This window comes from Brassica oleracea, chromosome C7 (assembly GCF_000695525.1).
Source record: "Brassica oleracea var. oleracea cultivar TO1000 chromosome C7, BOL, whole genome shotgun sequence".
Taxonomy (NCBI): domain Eukaryota; kingdom Viridiplantae; phylum Streptophyta; class Magnoliopsida; order Brassicales; family Brassicaceae; genus Brassica; species Brassica oleracea.
Window position 1 is genome coordinate 2,216,809 of NC_027754.1, and position 11,892 is coordinate 2,228,700.

The 11,892-nt window shown below is 35.1% G+C and overlaps 1 long non-coding RNA gene across 1 annotated transcript; it reads right to left on the reverse strand.

Moving 5' to 3' along the window:
• Positions 1-2,797: 2,797 nt before the first annotated feature.
• Positions 2,798-4,175, reverse strand: LOC106303978. Its single transcript, XR_001262600.1, has 3 exons — positions 4,046-4,175; positions 3,686-3,967; positions 2,798-3,296 (listed from the first exon to the last, which is right to left on the reverse strand). It is a non-coding gene; the product is annotated as an uncharacterized LOC106303978 (long non-coding RNA).
• Positions 4,176-11,892: the final 7,717 nt, after the last annotated feature.

Below are 11,892 nucleotides of genomic sequence, written 5' to 3' on the forward strand. Positions count from 1 at the left end.
CGGTTTTGGCGGGAAAACTCGATTTTGCGGTTTTCAGTCCGAAAACTCGATTTTTCGGTTTCGGCGGAAAAACTCGTTTTTGGTTTCTGTGAGGAAATTTATTTTACGGTTTTGGCGGAAAAAAATCATTTTTTGGTTCTGACGAAAAAAAACGTTTTTGCAAATTTTATAGAATTTAATTAAAATGGTGAAAATCTATATATATAATTGAAAACTCATGGGTGCACTATTACCCTTTTGTATTTACCCAACCTAAATATGAGTTTTAAAATTAATACCCATGGTTGACCCAAATAATCTTTGATGGGTAAAAACTCTACCCATTATTAATGTGTTTGGGTAAACCCATGGGTAATTACCCATGTTAACATCCCATTATGGGATTGTGGCTGTTCAAGTTTAAACAGAGGTTATGGGTACAAGTAGCTTGACACAAAATCCTCACTGATTGTACTCGGACAGTGTGGCGACGAGAGTACATTTTTCTGTGTGGCAATGTTGGAAGTACAAGACTTTGCAGCATGCTCGTGACGGGTTATACAGTTGGTGGGGCTGGTCATTGGGGGTTGTGGGGTGCACAATTTTTGTGGAACCCCGGTTCTTAAAAGAGAGGGTTTTAAGAATCTTTAAGAACCCTAACCCACAATTATTTACACATATATAATATATACATACATATATATATACATAATACATATATTAAGAATCCCAATGGGAGAACCCCCCATTGGAAGTGCTTTTAGTGTCCCTTAAAGATTTGGGAGTCTGAACCAAACAACAAAACGTTCATCTTATCCACAATCGTATATGAACCTTACAAGTAATTAACTTATCCCTCTACCAATGGTTAAGCTTTATTTATCATCACCACCCAATCTTCTTGTTACATGAGAGTAAATTTTCTCCTTGTGTATGTAATATATCTTACAAGGATGCTGGTGTCTCAGCCATTGTCTTCCACCCTAGCCGTTCCTTGTTGCTGCCATCTCACTTTCCAAAACCCGAAACTCTCTGTTTGGAATACATCAAAGCTGTCTTTAGCATTGTCATTCATACGAGGATTACGCATAGAAGGTAACTATTATAACTTCATTAAAACGTCTTCTTCAAGGTTCTTTTAGTAAACGCTTTTTCTCGCTCACTTGTGCAGTGGTTTCATCTTCCTTTCAGTTTTTGTATTTTCTGCTTTCGTAGTGCAATTAATATTTAAAATTTGATATAAATCAAAACAAAACTTTTGTGTATTATTTAATACTAATTTATTATTTTATGAACATCAACGATTTTATGATTACATGTTAACTCCGTTAGCTCGTTCGTTCGTTACCTTGTATTTTTTTATAGAATGAATAAAAATAAAAAGTGAGTTACATAATTGGACACTTTTCTCTTTTTCTTTACCCAATAAAACACTTATTGCTTGAAGCACACAAGTGCTGGTTTCGATGTTGATTTCAGACCATTATACCATTGGTCATTTAGTAAACGCTTTTTCTCGCTCACTTGTGCAGTGGATTCATCTTCCTTTCAGTCTTTGTATTTTCTGCTTTCGTAGTGCAATTAATATTTAAAATTTGATATAAATCAAAACAAAACTTCTATGTATTATTTAATACTAATTTATTATTTTATGAACAGCAACGATTTTATGATTACATGTTAACTCCGTTAGCTCGTTCGTTCGTTACCTTGTTTTTTTTTCATAGAATGAAACAAAATAAAGAGTGAGTTATATAATGGACACTTTTCTCTTTTTCTTTACCCAATAAAACACTTATTTCTTGAAGCACACAAGTGCTGGTTTCGATGCTGATTTCAGACCATTATACCATTGGTCATTTAGTAAACTAATTAGGCTTTGGTTGGGGAAACCGAAACCGGTAAGTAGTCTATTTTGTTAGTTTAATTTAGACATTAAATATTGTTTGATTTATAGATAGGGCAAATCTTCAAAATAGCACATTTCTAAGTTTATATCACAAAAATAGCACTCAAAAACTAAAATGACTAAAATAGCACCTTTCTAAATTTATCCTTTGAAAATTTTAATTTTTTTATTTTTCAAAATTTGAAATCTTATCCCCAAAACCTCATTTCTCAACTTTAAACCCTAAACCCTAAACTCTAAACCCTAAACCCTAAACCCTAAACCCTAAACCCTAAACCCTAAACCCTAAACCCTAAACCCTAAACCCTAAACCCTAAACCCTAAACCCTAAACCCTAAACCCTAAACCCTAAACCCTAAACCCTAAACCCTAAACCCTAAACCCTAAACCCTAAACCCTAAACCCTAAACCCTAAACCCTAAACCCTAAACCCTAAACCCTAAACCCCACCCTTTAACTCTAAAACCTAAGTTTGTGACTATTGATAAAACATTAAGTGCTATTTTTGTGACTTTTGACCTTGAGTGCTAGTTTGAGAACAAAAACTTGATTTAGTTCTATTTTTGTCTTTTTCTCTTGTAGATAAGTGAGATTGATTATTAACCACATGATTTTATACTATTTTTTTTATCTAAGGTTGGTTATAGCTTCTTTGTTTTTGAACAAAAGAGATCTTGTCGACGAGGATAGATGATGTATTAATTTAATTTTGTTCTATTTGTTTTATTATTATTATTCATTGACCTCTCTATCTTTATTTGTTTATATTTTAAATTAAAAAATACATAAACAATAATGGTTGCTATAATCAATTCTAATTTTTTTGTTTCTACATTTTAACATCCATTTTAATATATTTTAATAATTAACATGACAAATGATGAATAAAGTGTCTTGTGAGTGGATGTGGACACATAATTAGGCTGATTTCAAAAAAGTCTAAGAATGTTTGCGCCTAGCAAAAGCCGGTTGAGGCTACAAGAGAAAGTTTTAGTACATACATTACAAAAGTGAGCATGAGGTAAAAGAGATTGTTAATCAACAGCTAAGAAGTAACTTGATCAAGACAGCTGAGATCACTATGTGCGCCTTATTCGGGTATTGTGGACAAAGCGTCTATGGATGTGGTTGTTTGGGACTTGCGAGGAGTGGATGGTGCTATTGTGGACATGGGATTTGTTGATGTGGTTATCAGCAAAAAACGAGGTGTGGATGTGGTTGCTAGGGGTATGGGAAGTGTGGATGTTGGGGTTGGGGTCAGGAGAGAAGTAGTACTCAGAGTCGTGCGAGTATGTAAAGCCATTTTCCAGTTCCATGTTTGAGCACTCCAGCCATAAGAGCTTCTTCTTCTTCTTCTTTCAATGTCCACTTATGCTTTGGGGCTCCCATTTTCACTTCTTCTTTTTCTCTGTCAAGAGATGAAACCATCACAAAATGAATACTTTAGAAACATGAAATTAAGATGTAGAAGAGACGGTTAAGAGAATTCAACTTCTTCAATTTTTTTAATGACTTAGATAATCAACAGAAAACACAGACACCAAACATGCAAACACACTTACAAAAGAAATTACATTTGCTGCTACTTGGTCTGTTTACAAGCAAAATATAAAACCAATAGCGTTGCCTTTTACATATCTAAATCCAAATATGAAATATCATTGAAAATTAAATCTGATCCACAAAAGATTCAAACTTTGAATAGCCAGAGGGTGAAAATAACATAAACTAAGTATGAATCTCAAAATAAATCAAATTTCAAAATAAAAACTCAGATAAGAAAGAGAGATATGTTACTGTCAGATGCATAGTTCTTGAGTTGTTCAAGAGTAGAGATGCTTAGAGATCAGACGGGGAAAGCTTGCCACGTTCTCTCTTGATGAGACCACACTTGACTCTGTTTTCCGCAGAAGAGAATGAACACTGCCGACCATCCACGAAGATCTTGAGCTCGGAAACCATGGCTGTCTCACCGGCGATCGAGGAAGAGCTTGACCACGGCGACGCGAAGGGACATCTTGGAGAGGCCATCCCGGCGGAGCAGCCTCTGAGAAAAAAGTTGGAGCCGAGGAAGAGGAGCTGAAACATGAAAAAGGAGGAAGATCAGTGTTGGTACTCGAATGAAGAATGAAAAATCGATTAAGCTAGACGCTCCACCATGGCTTGAGAGAAACGAGAGTGACAAGGGTGTTTTGTTTGAGATGTTAGATTATCGGAGCCGCAATGAGTGAGAGAAATTAAGATTTGGATTCTAGAAAAGATTAGGGGTTTCACCTTCACTTTGGATTTTAAACACGTGTTATGATTGGTTTCATTTAGTTTACTATTAGTTTGGTTTGGTTGAGGGTTGATAAAATCATTGAACAACAAGAAAGTGTCTGACAAGTGTAATGTGTCAATTTCTGTAATTGAGAAGTGAAAAATGTCTATAAGAATAATTTTTTCCAAAATAAAAGGACGATGACATGGCAAGGTTAATCCCAGCCGTTTGATATTGCTTTCCAAAATCAAGTGGCATAAAAGCATTTTGGTATCCCTATGAAAAACCCTCCCAGCACCTATGATCTATTTTGATTTTTTTTTTAATTAACACAAATACATGTGTCATCAAATCAATACACCGCCTTCTCAGAGCATCTCCATTGTCTTCTTAAAGCACTTCCATTGCAGAGCTTTTACGGGGTTCTAATAATTAAAAGAAAATAAAAAAACAAAAGAAAATAGGAAAAAGAACAGGAAGAGTTCTAATTTAAAGACATTTGGGAACCGTATCGAAACCCTTTATACCACTTGTCAACCTATATATAGCTCTGGTATTTACTTCACATTTAAATTTAATTAATAAAACAAATTAATTAAAATAACAATATTTTTTTATTAAGAACCTCTTTTTAAGATCCCAACCGATAAGACTACTCTTAGTTCTTACAAACTATATTAAATGTAAATGTGCATATGTGCATATATGATAATATACATAGAGACATGTTGGATTAAATAATTAGTACTCCCTCCAAAAATAGATTATCAAAATTATACATTATGACATGTTAACAACATCCAATACGTAAAATCATTTTTTTTTGTTACTTTTGATTTTCAGATTATGTCAAACATAAGGATTATGATATATGCATGCATATAATTATTGAAATTTAAAACGAAAAAATCAAGAGAGAGAAAAAATTCTCTCTAGAGTCTCTCCCCCAAATCTCTTTAACCTAGTGCCGCCAACATCACAACCTTGTTACGGTGAAGAAGATCGACGGCAAGTTTATTGTTCCATTCTTCTTTGCCACCCCTCCTCTTTTTTCTTTCTTCCTTTTGCCTCTGTCCTTCATCCTTCTCCTCTCCATCTATACCGACGTGCTTTTCTCCTCTGGTTTCTCTAGTTCCCCGGTGATTTAGCAACGGAAATGACGGGCGTCCGTCAAGCCGCTGGAGGAGAAGCGAAGTGTAGCAAGCTGAAGCGATTGGTGGTGCCAGTTGGAGATCTCTCGCAACAAAGGGCCCTTTCTTAGATTTGGGTCAGATCTTGGGGTCTACGGTTCGTCGGGAAAGGAGAGCGTCGCTGCCTCGCCTGGAGCCTTCCTTACCATTCTCCGGAACCTTTTTCGTCGGTTTGCTATCCATTGGTCTGTGCGAGTTCCTCTTCTCTGTCTCCTGCAGGTACACGATGTAGAGGTCATCGTGGAGGTTTACTTTGTCGCTAGATCTTGTCTCTTTGCACAGCAGATCGTTTGGTGCTTTCGGTTCCGGTGAGCTCCTCCTCTGCGCAGATCAGCAAAGGATCTTGGGCTGTCCCGTAGTTAAGCCGCTGTGGCGTCTGGAGTCTCTCACCTTCGTCGTAGCTCTCGCCTGTTTTGAGAGCTCTGCCTCTCCCTGTCCTAAAATCATTTGATTGTGTATGGCTGCCCAAAGATGTTAGCTGCCTTTCTTTGAGTCTCGTCGAGCCTTCCGACTTGGTATGTGGCCGGTTTATGCTGTTTCCCTACCGCCTGCTTCCACACCGTGAAGCTCATGAGTCTTGTAAGGCTTGCTGTTGTTGATAGTCTTAGAGTTGGTAGCGTTGTATGTGCTGATGCAGAGCTTGGTCACCTTTTCCGGCTAATGCGCTTGCAGCCTCCCTGCCCAAGGGGGCCTCTGATTATCAGACTTCTTTGATGCCTATTGATTTCTTTTGCAGGTTCCAGCTTAAGGTGGCTCAGTCATCTTCTCTTCAAGTGTATAGTGCAAAGTAACACATCTTTAATTTTAGCATGAATCTGGTTCACTAGATTAGTCCTATTATGTTCTACAAGCTTTTTTAAATTTTTTGCGGCTTGTACAACCAAATTAGCTTCTTGAAGTTCTTTGTATTTCAAGTCTCACCACATGTAATCACTTTCATTACTAGTTAATGATATTAACATTCTTAGCAAAAAAAATAATAATAATTATTGAAATTTGGTTTTTTAATCAAAACTATTGTGGCGAAATAACAAAATTTGTAAAGAAAAAGGGGAGAAGAAAACCAAAAATATTACTGGGGTCCACAGGATTTGCAACAACAAACCTGGAGGAAATGTCTTTTTTTTTTACCCTGCTAATTTAAAAACTAAATGAACATTGCCTAATATCCTCTTTTATTTATATATATTTGTGAAAAAGGTGTATATATATTTCATAATAATATATTGTGCATATCCAATTTATAATGTTGGACCAATTTATTAATTCCGATGCCTTCAGAAAGAAAAAAGAAAACAAAATTTGAGTAAACACAAACAATAGCTAGCAAATTTGAAGAACAAATAAAAACAAAAAAGTGTGGGACCCACATCACGCGCATGTTATTTCCTCTCTTCTCCCTCCTCTCACTCTCTGCGCCTTCTGCAAAAAGAAGAAAAAATAGAAAATCTTCTCTCTTCTTATTTCTTCTCTCTGCCGAGAATCTGTACCAGAAAAGATGGATACCTACACATCTGATGTTGAAATCGGTGCTGGAAGGAGCTTGAGGGTCACCGTGACGAGAAAGCTCTCGGTGGCTCGCAGGTGGGTGAACAATCTTCGCCATTTCCACTGCCGCCATCTGAACAATCTGCAGGTACTCTCCCTTTCTTTTCATAGCCAAATAAAAGTAAAACAGAGTCTGATTTGATATGTTCTACGTGATATCGTAATGTTTACATAACGATCTCTCTGGTTAATCTCGGAAGTTTGTACTATTCTGATGATCTTTGTCCTTGTGAGCTTATAAACGTTTTTTTTTGGTATTCGATCTTTTCCTAGCCAAATAAAAGTAAAACAAAGTTTGATTTGATATGTTTTACGTGATATAATAATGTTTACATAAAAATCTCTCCGGTTTGTCTCGGAAGTTTGTACTATACTGATGATCTTTGTCCTTGTTAGCTTATAAATGTTTTGTTTTAGGATTCAATCTGTTGTCAATGCTATATATGTTTTTTAGCTTTTATCTGTTCTATGAGAGTAATAATCTTTTTAACGGTTTTTTTTGGGTTATTGGATCCGTTTGTTTAACATTAAACTGGATCCCAAATCGATTGTCTTGCCTTTTGATGATCTTTACAAAAGTAAAAGACAGAGAGTCACTTATAATCTTGTATGCAGGTGGGGGTTGGCTCTTACGGTAACACCGCAAACGGTGTTAGTGTCATTGACGTTTCAGCCGGATTGCACTGCCTCCTTCTTCAGTTGGATGCAACATGGGTTAACGTTGCCGGTGTCTTTGCCAACTTTCTCGGCAACCCCACTTACCGTTTCCTTGGTTTCCATTCGGAACCAGTCCTAGGGAGGAACCTTGACATCCCCAACTACCACCACATCATCAATCACGGTTTTGAGGAGTTAGTCATTGGCTTAGAACCTAGGTTGATCGGTGATGAGTATGTCCATGATGCAGCTCAGGCGGACACAGCTTGGACGCGTTGGCCTCTTACCTAGGAGCAAATCAGCTTTGCTTCGATGGAGTCTTACATCTGTTACCTCGTCCAATATTGATCTTGCTTTAATAACCAAAAGGATTTGATGTTATGATTGCTTGATGGTTAATAGACTTGAATATAATGCATGCTTGAATGATTTAAACCAATGGGAATTGATGTTTAGTTCATGATTGCATAGGGATCTTTAGCTTGGGAAAATATTGATCTTTACTTGTGTTCTAGGCCTATAGAACATTATGATTGCTTGAAGTTAACACCTTAACTTGGATTTAATTACTTTAGATCAATTGCCTTAAGTCCATGGGTTCTGACTTGATCAATTTACTGAAAGTTTGTTACTTTATTGCTTAGTGTCTTGTTACTTAAGAATCATATCATTTCACAACATTGATTGTACTTAGATTAAACATTAATATGCATTCTCTTTGAATTAAAATTTTCTAGGATTAGATTTACTCTTAATTACTACTTTGACAAAGGATTAGAAATCATCTTTATCATTCGTAAAAGTCAACTACATGAAATGAGGTTTTTTCAATCATTTCTCATTTCATTCTTCAAAATCTCTTTCAACCCAGTTGGCACAACCCTCTATTCTTTTCAGGTTATTTATTTTCTGTGTGTTTCATTTGCTTTATGCAACCTTGGATATGATGAAAATGTACAACTTTTGCATTTGCAGTTTTTATAATGGATTAGTTATCCTTAAGTGTTGTTGTAACATTTAAGAGTTAGTCCAATTAAGATGACTTCATCTAAATTCAATCATTTGATGATGAATTAATATCAAGTAAAATATGAATAATCTAAATCAACAACAGTAAACACAATCAAGTAACACAAGAATTCTATCAAATAGGAAACAAAGAATCCGTGGACATATGCATTTGATACAAAGTGATTAAGATCCAATCTAGAGAGTTCAAAATAATAATCAAACAAGTCCAATAAGTTTAGACACAATTAATAGACTAATTCTTTCCCAAGACAATAATCATTTTGCAATCAATTATTAAACATCAAATCCTTTCAATCAAGCAAACATTAATCACAAGTCTAATAGCTTCTTAAGCATTCCTAGCATCAATTCTCATTGTCTAAGCAAGCAAAGAGCAATATCAATTTGATTTAGAGATTTCATCAAACACTTTTAATGTATTAAATGTCTAGAGTCTAGATTTAGAGAGATCAATCCTAAACTAGCACTATGAACAAGAGATAAGCCTAGAACATGCAAGATCTAACACTAAACACGCTATATCTTCACTCAATCACTCTAATCACCCTAGCTCATAGATTCAAAATGAGTTTACTCACAAATCAACATGATAATACTTAAAACCATGGATGATTCAAAACTAATCATGTTTAGATAGCAAGATTTACTCAAAGAACATGAGAGAATGGAGAATGGAGAATGGAGAATGGAATTTAGGATATTCATATTCGTTTTTGAAAATGAACATAGATCGTAGAAAAATCATAACTGATTATTTAGTAAAACCGCTTTTAAAAATAAATATAGATAGTGGAAAACATCAGCAGATGCATAGGTGTTGATACTATCAAATTATCAGTTCATCTAATTACTTAATTACACCCAGCAAGCAAAACATATGAGACACACCTTGGCTGTATCATGAAGGTGGCAGTTACGAAAATTCAAAGATCTTAAACAAGTCCATCAATATGAAAAATACTTCGTTTAAATCATATGATGCATTATCCAAACTTACAAAAATGTATCAAATGATCGATTACCTAAAAGCAACACTTTTGGATTATGCATAAAAGATGACCAAAAAACTGTTGAATGAAGACACTACATATATTTGTTTTTCCATGATAAGACTGGAAACATATATAAAATAGAAGTTAGTGATTTATAAATATAATTGTTTATTATATTTTAGTGAATCATATATTTGAAATTTTTGTATCTAATTGTTGTTGTCTTTGGTTAATTAGATAAATAACCGATTTTTAACAAAATCAGTTATGAAAATATTTAGTGGGATTTTTAAGAAAAAATCATATATCAAAAAGAAAGTAATTTGTTAAGAAATTTTTTGAATTTATAATATATCGGCCAAACCATATCTATACTACAAATTTGCTATCGATATACTATATTTTAAAATTGGATTAGTGGACTGTATATGAACTTAGTCTAGTATTTTTAGTAAAATAATCATATAATAATATGTTGATCGAATTCAAAAATATACAACACTAATGAAAATGAAAATAAATTGGCTTCATAGTTATTTCAATGATGAATATTATTCATGATTAAATATGATTTATATTGGGTTTTTTTTACATCAAATGGCAGTTCTATTAAAAGACCAACCAATAAAATAAAGTTCTCTATGAAAAGACTGCGAGTCCTAGCTAAAGAGTCCGAAATCTGATTATGCGCTCGTGGAATATATGTGATCTTGAAGTCCGGAAAGCATATCTGCAGAGTCTCTATCCTCTCTAGTTCTGTTGCAAAGCTTGGCCAAGCATGAGGCCCCTTAATCATGGCAATTAAATCCTTACAGTCCATTCCAAAATTCTGACATGTCGAATGTTGAAGCATGTTTTCCATCGCCCATCGCAGTGCTTCCAGTTCTGAATGCAAGGCAGACTCTCGCCGTATGTAGTTTCGTGTCCTCATAAGTTGTACATTCCCCAAGCTGTCCATCCAGACCCATCCACACCCGCTGAACCGTGTTGTGGATGTCCATGACCTATTTATCATGCAAATATTACTCAAGCTTAAGACTTGAGGTTCCACTACACTAGGTTCTCGTGGATTCGATGATACCATCTCGTTTGCATTGAACCATGCTTGACACTCGCTCTCATCGTATCGAACTAACTCCAATGGATCCCTGTCTATCCCTCTAAAGAGCTTACGTTTCTAACCCTCCATATGTACCAGATTATCCATGGATAAAGGTTCATGTCTAGTTCAGGCTCGACAATGTTGTTTTTCCTCCAGAAAAGATAATTCATATTTGCATAAAGGCTCGGAACCGGGAAGATGTATGGGCTCGTTGGAGTTGCTGATAAGGACCAAGCTTGTAAAGCTGGCGGGCATTCAAAGATTGCATGTGTGACAGATTCTTCTCGTTTTCCGCATCGTGCACAGTAGTTATCACATCTCATATTTCGCCGTATAAGATTCCTCGTTACTGCCACATGACATGTTATCAGTTGCCATATAAGATGGCAAATCTTTTGAGGCGCCTTTATCTTCCAAACGAACGCTTGAAGTTTAGTTATACTGGGTTTCAGTACCTCATTTTCTTCCTCGTCCTTCAATAAACTCCGAGCAATCCAATATCCTGATTTAACATGTTATATTGGTTTTATAATCATAAACATGTTACATTTGATATTATAAACTGAAAGTAATATGATTTAGAAAATATATACCGGAAAATTGCATATGTGGAAGATTATAAAAATTGATTTTTTTGGTCGTTGACAATAGTAACGGGTTGTGTTTTGGTCGAATTATATATATAGTACATGGTTCATTAATGAAGCTCTTAAGTTTAATTATGATGAAAATAAATAATAGGTCTATTAAAATCATGTTCTTCTAATTGACAGTTCAATAAAAAATGAAATATAAAATATGTCATAACTTCTATTTTTCTATTTAATAAGATAGACTATAGTGAAAATTGATTGTTTTTGTTAAGATTTGAGAGAAGATTTGTGAGAATGTGTTGTATATTTCTTATTGCTTACACCACTATATATAGTGGTTCATACAAGGTGGAGTCAAAGGGAGAATTGATTACAAAGATACTCTACATAATGACATGGTCAAACTCATAAAGACTAAGGTTGAATGGGTCTTCCATGTGGCTGGATGTAAACCCCCAATGGACTCTAGCCTTAAACTTGTATGGTCTAGGTTATGGACCATCCACTTCATGATTCATAACACTCCCCCTTGGATGCCATAACCATATAGGGTTTGTAACATGCTAATGTTGCCTCATTAAAACCTCTCCCGGAAAACCCAAAACCCAATGTGGTAAAAAGGGAAACCAG